This window comes from Heterodontus francisci, unplaced genomic scaffold, assembly GCF_036365525.1.
Source record: "Heterodontus francisci isolate sHetFra1 unplaced genomic scaffold, sHetFra1.hap1 HAP1_SCAFFOLD_148, whole genome shotgun sequence".
In the NCBI taxonomy this organism is placed as follows: domain Eukaryota; kingdom Metazoa; phylum Chordata; class Chondrichthyes; order Heterodontiformes; family Heterodontidae; genus Heterodontus; species Heterodontus francisci.
Window position 1 is genome coordinate 4052612 of NW_027142345.1, and position 8797 is coordinate 4061408.

Here is an 8797-nt window from a genome sequence, read left to right on the forward strand (position 1 = left end):
GGAACACACTCTCCTCACTTAGACTGTTCATCTGGTAACATGTCCCGTGTGTATTAAACAATCAGGGGAACACACTCACCTCACTTACACTGTTCACCTGGTGAAATGTCCCGGGTATATTAAACAATCAGGGGAACACACTCTCCTCAATTATACTGTTCACCTGGTAACATGTCCTGTGTTCATTAAACCATCAGGGGAACACACTCTCCTCACTTATACTGTTCATCTGGTAACATGTCCCGTCAGTATTGAACCATCAGGGGAACACTCTCTCCTCACTTATACTGTTCATCTGGTAACATGTCCCCTCAGTATTAAACCATCAGTGGAACACACTCTCTTCAATTATACTGTTCACCTGGTAACATGTCCTGTTTGCATTAAACCATTAGGGGAACACACTCTCCTCACTTATACAGTTCACTTGGTGAAATGTCCCATGCGTATTAAACCATCAGGGGAACACACTCTCCTCACTTGTACTGTTCACCTGTTGACATGTCCCGGGTATATTAAACAATCAGGGGAACAAACTCTCCTCACTTATACTTTTCAGTGGGTTACATGTCCCGTGCGTATTAAACAATCAGGGGAACACACTCTCCTCACTTATACTGTTTTCCTGGTAACATGTCCCGTGTATATTAAACCATCAGGGGAACACACTCGCCTCACATTTTCTGTTCACCTGGTAACATGTCCTGTGTATATTAAACCATCAGGGAACACACTCTCCTCACTAATACTGCTCACCTGGTAACATGTCCCATGTATATTAAACCATCAGGGGAACACACTCTCCTCACTTAAACATTTCACCTGTTGACATGCCCCGTGTGTATTAAACATTCAGGGAACACACTCTCCTCACTTATACTGTTCACCTGGCAACATGTCCCGTGTGTATTAAACAATCAGGGGAACACACTCTCCTCACTTATACTGTTCACCTGGTAACATGTCCCGTGTATATTTAACCATCAGAGGAACACACTCCCCTCACATATACTGTTCCCCTGGTAACATGTCCTGTGTATATTAAACCATAAGGGGAACACACTCTCCTCACTTATACTGTTCACCTGGTAACATGTACCGTGTATATTAAACCATCAGGGAACACACTCTCCTCACTTATACTGTTCACCTGGTAACATGTCCTGTGTATATTAAATAATCAGGGGAACACACTCTCCTCACTGAGAGTGTTCACCTGGTAACATGTCCCCTCAGTATTAAACCATCAGTGGAACACACTCTCCTCAATTATACTGTTCACCTGGTAACATGTCCTGTGTTCATTAAACCATCAGGGGAACACACTTTCTTCAATTATACTGTTCACCTGGTAACATGTCCTGTTTGCATTAAACCATCAGGGGAACACACTCTCCTCACTTATACTGTTCACTTGGTGAAATGTCCCATGCGTATTAAACCATCAGGGGAACACACTCACCTCACTTATACTGTTCACCTGGTGAAATGTCCCGTGCGTATTAAACAATCAGGGGAACGCACTCTCCTCACTTATACTGTTTTCCTGCTAACATGTCCCGTGTATATTAAACCATCAGGGGAACACACTCGCCTCACTTTTTCTGTTCACCTGGTGACATGTCCCGTGTGCATTAAACAATCAGGGGACACCCTCTCCTCACTAATACTGCTCACCTGGTAACATGTCCCATGTATATTAAACCATCAGGGGAACACACTCTCCTCACTTATACTGTTCACCTGGCAACATGTCCCGTGTGTATTAAACAATCAGGGGAACACACTCTCCTCACTTATACTGTTCACCTGGCAACATGTCCCGTGTGTATTAAACAATCAGGGGAACTCACTCTCCTCACTTATAATGTTCACCTGGTAACATGTCCCGTGTATATTAAACCATCAGGGGAACACACTCCCCTCACATATACTGTTCACCTGGTAACATGTCCTGTGTATATTAAACTATAAGGGGAACACACTCTCCTCACTTATACTGTTCACCTGGTAACATGTCCTGTGCGTATTAAATCATCAGGGGAACACACTCTCCTCACTGAGAGTGTTCACCTGGTAACATGTCCCCTCAGTATTAAACCATCAGGGGAACACACTCTCCTCACTTATACTGTTCACCTGGTAACATGTCCCGTGTGTATTAAACCATCAGGGGAAAGCACTCTCCTCACTTATACTGTTCACCTGGTAACATGTCCCGTGTATATTAAACCATCAGGGGAACACACTCTCCTCACTTCTACTGTTCATCTGGTAACATGTCCCCTCAGTATTAAACCATCAGTGGAACACACTCTCTTCAATTATACTGTTCACCTGGTAACATGTCCTGTTTGCATTAAACCATCAGGGGAACACACTCTCCTCACTTATACTGTTCACCTGTTGACATGTCCCGGGTATATTAAACAATCAGGGGAACTCACTCTCCTCACTTATACTGTTCACCTGGTATCATGTCCTGTGTATACTAAACCATCAGGGGAAAACACACACCTCACTTATACTGTTCACCTGGTGAAATGTCCCGTCTATATTAAACCATCAGGGGAACACACTCTCCTCACTTTTTCTGTTCACCTGGTGACATGTCCCGTGTGCATTAAACAATCAGGGGAACACGCTCTCCTCACTAATACTGCTCACCTGGTAACATGTCCCATGGATATTAAACCATCAGGGGAACACACTCTCCTCACTTAAACATTTCACCTGTTGACATGTCCCGTGTGTATTAAACAATCAGGGGAACACACTCTCCTCACTTATACTGTTCACCTGGCAAAATGTCCCGTGTGTATTAAACAATCAGGGGAACACATCTCCTCACTTATACTGTTCACCTGGCAACATGTCCCGTGTGTATTAAACCATCAGGGGAACACACTCTCCTCACTTATACTGTTCATCTGGTAACATGTCCCGTCAGTATTAAACCATCAGGGGAACACACTCTCCTCACTTATACTGTTCATCTGGTAACATGTCCCGTCAGTATTGAACCATCAGGGGAACACACTCTCCTCACTTATAGTGTTCACCTGGTAACATGTCCCGTGTATATTAAACCATCAGTGGAACACACTTTCTTCAATTATACTGTTCACCTGGTAACATGTCCTGTTTGCATTAAACCATCAGGGGAACACACTCACCTTACTTATACTGTTCACCTGGTGAAATGTCCCGTGCGTATTAAACAATCAGGGGAACGCACTCTCCTCACTTATACTGTTTTCCTGCTAACATGTCCCGTGTATATTAAACCATCAGGGGAACACACTCTCCTCACTTATACTGTTCACCTGGCAACATGTCCCGTGTGTATTAAACAATCAGGGGAACACACTCTCCTCACTTATACTGTTCACCTGGCAACATGTCCCGTGTGTATTAAACAATCAGGGGAACTCACTCTCCTCACTTATAATGTTCACCTGGTAACATGTCCCGTGTATATTAAACCATCAGGGGAACACACTCCCCTCACATATACTGTTCACCTGGTAACATGTCCTGTGTATATTAAACTATAAGGGGAACACACTCTCCTCACTTATACTGTTCACCTGGTAACATGTCCTGTGCATATTAAATCATCAGGGGAACACACTCTCCTCACTGAGAGTGTTCACCTGGTAACATGTCCCCTCAGTATGAAACCATCAGGGGAACACACTCTCCTCACTTATACTGTTCACCTGGTAACATGTCCCGTGTGTATTAAACCATCAGGGGAAAGCACTCTCCTCACTTATACTGTTCACCTGGTAACATGTCCCGTGTATATTAAACCATCAGGGGAACACACTCTCCTCACTTCTACTGTTCATCTGGTAACATGTCCCCTCAGTATTAAACCATCAGTGGAACACACTCTCTTCAATTATACTGTTCACCTGGTAACATGTCCTGTTTGCATTAAACCATCAGGGGAACACACTCTCCTCACTTATACAGTTCACTTGGTGAAATGTCCCATGCGTATTTAACCATCAGGGGAACACACTCTCCTCACTTATACTGTTCACCTGTTGACATGTCCCGGGTATATTAAACAATCAGGGGAACTCACTCTCCTCACTTATACTGTTCACCTGGTATCATGTCCTGTGTATACTAAACCATCAGGGGAAAACACACACCTCACTTATACTGTTCACCTGTTGAAATGTCCCGTCTATATTAAACCATCAGGGGAACACACTCTCCTCACTTTTTCTGTTCACCTGGTGACATGTCCCGTGTGCATTAAACAATCAGGGGAACACGCTCTCCTCACTAATACTGCTCACCTGGTAACATGTCCCATGGATATTAAACCATCAGGGGAACACACTCTCCTCACTTAAACATTTCACCTGTTGACATGTCCCGTGTGTATTAAACAATCAGGGGAACACACTCTCCTCACTTATACTGTTCACCTGGCAAAATGTCCCGTGTGTATTAAACAATCAGGGGAACACACTCTCCTCACTTATACTGTTCATCTGGCAACATGTCCCGTCAGTATTAAACCATCAGGGGAACACACTCTCCTCACTTATACTGTTCATCTGGTAACATGTCCCGTCAGTATTAAACCATCAGGGGAACACACTCTCCTCACTTATACTGTTCACCTGGTGACATGTCGCGTGTGTATTAAACAATCAGGGGAACACACTCTCCTCACTTATACTGTTCACTTGGTAACATGTCCCGTCAGTATTAAACCATCAGGGGAACACACTCTCCTCACTTATACTGTTCACCTGGCAACATGCCCCGTGTATATTAAGCAATCAGGGGAACAAATTCTCCTCACTTATATAGTTCACTTGGTGACAAGTCCTGTGCATATTAAACAATCAGGGGAACACATTCTCCTCACATATAATGTTCACCTGGTAACATGTCCCGTGTATATAAAACCATCAGGGGAACACACTCTCCTCACTTATACTGTTCACCTGGTAACATGTCCTGTGTGCATTAAACCATCAGGGGAACACACTCTCCTCACTTATACAGTTCATTTGGTGACATGTCTCGGGTTTATTAAACAACCAGGGGAACACACTCTCCTCACTTATACTGTTCACCTGGTAACATGTCCCATGTATATTAAACCATCAGGGGAACACACTCTCCTCACTTATACTGTTCACCTGGTAACATGTCCTGTGTGCATTAAACCATCAGGGGAACACACTCTCCTCACTTATACAGTTCATTTGGTGACATGTCCCGTGTGTATCAAACAATCAGGGGAACACAATCTCCGCACTTATACTGTTCACCTGGCAACATGTCCCGTGTATATTAAACAATCAGGGGAACACATTCTCCTCACTTATGCAGTTCACTTGGTGACATGTCCTGTGCGTATTAAACAATCAGGGGAACACAATCTCCTCACTTATACTCTTCACCTGGTAACATGTCCCGTGTATATTAAACCATCAGGGGAACACACTCTCCTCACTTATACTGTTCACCTGGTAACATGTCCTGTGTGCATTAAACCATCAGGGGAACACACTCTCCTCACTTATACAGTTCATTTGCTGACATGTCCCGTGTGTATTAAACCATCAGGGGAACTCAAGCTCCTCACTTATACTGTTCATCTGGTAACATGTCCCGTCAGAATTAAACCATCAGGGGAACACACTCTCCTCACTTATAGTGTTCACCTGGTAACATGTTCCGTGTATATTAAATCAGCAGGGGAACACACTCTCCTCACTTATACTGTTCACCTGGTAACATGTCCCGATTATATTAAACCATCAGGGGAACACACTCTCCTCACTTATACTGTTCACCTGGCATCATGTCCCGTGTATATTGAACAATCAGGGGAACACACTCTCCTCACTTACATTGATCACCTGGTAACTTGTCCCGTGTATATTAAACCATCAGGGGAACACACTCTCCTCACTTATACTGTTCACCTGGTAACATGTCCCGAGTATATTAAACCATCATGGGAACACACTCTCCTCACTTATACTGTTCACCTGGTAACATGTCCCGTGTATATTAAACCATCAGGGGAACACACTCTCCTCACTTATACTGTTCACCTGGTAACATGTCCCGATTATATTAAACCATCAGGGGAACACACTCTCCTCACTTATAATGTTCACCTGGCATCATGTCCCGTGTATATTAAACAATCAGGGGAACACATTCTCCTCACTTACATTGTTCACCTGGTAACTTGTCCCGTGTATATTAATCCATCAGGGGAACACACTCTCCTCACTTATACTGTTCACCTGGTAACATGTCCCGAGTATATTAAACCATCATGGGAACACACTCACCTCACTTATACTGTTCAACTGGTTACATGTTCTGTGTATATTAAAGCATCAGGGGAACACACTCTCCTCACTTATACTGTTCATCTGGTAACATGTCCCGTGTATATTAAACCATCAGGGGAACACACTCTCCTCACTTATACTGTTCACCTGGTTAAATGTTCTGTGTATATTAAAGCATCAGGGGAACACACTCTCCTCACTTATACTGTTCATCTGGTAACATGTCCCGTGTATATTAAACCATCAGGGGAACACACTCTCCTCACGTATGCTGTTCACCTGGTTACATGTCCTGTGTATATTAAACCATCAGGGGAACACACTCTCCTCACTTATACTGTTCACCTGGGATCATATCCCGTGTATATTAAACCATCAGGGGAACACATTCTCTTCACTTATACTGTTCACCTTATGACATGTCCCGTGTATATTAAACCATCAGGGGAACACATTCTCCTCACTTATACTGTTCACCTGGTAACATGCCCCGTGCGTATTAAACCATCAAGGGAACACACTCTCCTCACTTATACTGTTCACCTGGTAACATGTCCCGTGTGTATTAAACCATCAGGGGAACACATTCTCCTCACATACACTGTTCACCTGGTAACATGTCCTGTGTATATTAAACCATCAGGGGAACACACTCTCCTCACTTGTTCTATTCATCTGGTGACATGTCCTGTGTATATTAAACCAACAGGGGAACACAATCTCCTCTCTTATATTGTTCACCTGGTGACATGTCCTGTCAGTATTAAACCATCAGGGGAACATACTATCCTCACTTACACTTTTCACCAGGTGACATGTCCCATGTGTATTAAACCATCAGGGGAACACACTCTCCTCAATTATACTGTTCACCTGGTGACATGTCCCGAGTGCATTAAACATTCAGGGGAAGACACTCTCCTCACTTATACTGTTCACCTGGTAACATGGCCGTGTATGGTAAACCATCAGGTGAACACACTCTCCTAAGTTATACTCTTCACCTGGTGACATGTCCCGTGTGCATAAAACCATCTGGGGAACACACTCTCCTCACTTACACTGTTCACCTATTGACTTGTCCCATGTGCATAAAACCATCAGGGGAACACACTCTCCTCACTTTTTCTGTTCATCTGGTAACATGTCCCGTGCGTATTAAACCATCAGGGGAACACACTCTCCTCACATACAGTGTTCACCTGGTGACATGTCCCGTGTATGGTAAACCATCAGGGGAACAAACTCTCCTCACTTATACTCTTCACCTGGTGACATGTCCCGTGTGCATAAAACCATCAGGGGAACACACTCTCCTCACTTATACTCTTCACCTGGTAACATGTCCTGTGTATATTAACCCATCAGGTGAACACACTCTCCTCACATATAATGTTCACCTGGTAACATGTCCCTTGTATATTAAACCATCAGGGGAACACACTCTCCTCACTTATACTGTTCACCTGGTGACATGTCCGTGTATATTAAACCATCAGGGGAACACACTCTGCTCACTGATACTGTTCACCTGGTGACATGTCGAGCGTATATTAAACCATCAGGGGAACACACTCTCCTCACTTATACTGTTCACCTGGTAACATGTCCCGTGTATATTTTACAATCAGGGGAACACAATCTCCTCACTTATACTGTTCACCTGGTAACATGTCCCGTGTATATTAACCCATCAGGTGAAAACACTCTCCTCACATATAATGTTCACCTGGTAACATGTCCTGTGTATATTAAACCATCAGGGGAACACACTTATACTGTTCACCTGGTTACGTGTCCCGTGAGCATTAAACAATCAGGAGAAACATACTCTCCTCACTTATAATGTTCACCTGGTAACATGTCCTGTGTATATTAAACCATCAGCGGAACACACTGTCCTCACTTATACTGTTCACCTGGTAACATGTCCCGTGTGTATTAAACCATCAGGGGAACACACTCTCCTCACTTATACTGTTCACTTGGTAACATGTCCTGTCTATATTAAACCATCAGGGGAACACACTCTCCTCACTTATACTGTTCAACTGGTAACATGTCCTGTGTATATTAAACCATCAGGGGAACACACTCTCCTCACTTATACTGTTCACCTGGTAACATGTCCTGTGTATATTAAACCATCAGGGGAACACACTCTCCTCACTTATACTGTTTAACTGGTAACATGTCCTGTGTATATTAAACCATCAGGGGAACACACTCTCCTCACTTATACTGTTCACCTGGTAACATGTCCTGTGTATATTAAACCATCAGTGGAACACACTCTCCTCACTAATACTGTTCACCTGGTAACATGTCCTGTGTATATTAAACCATCAGGGGAACACACTCTCCTCACATATACTGTTCACCTGGTAACATGTCCTGTGTATATTAAACCATCAGGGGAACACACTCTCCTCACTTATACTGTTTACCTG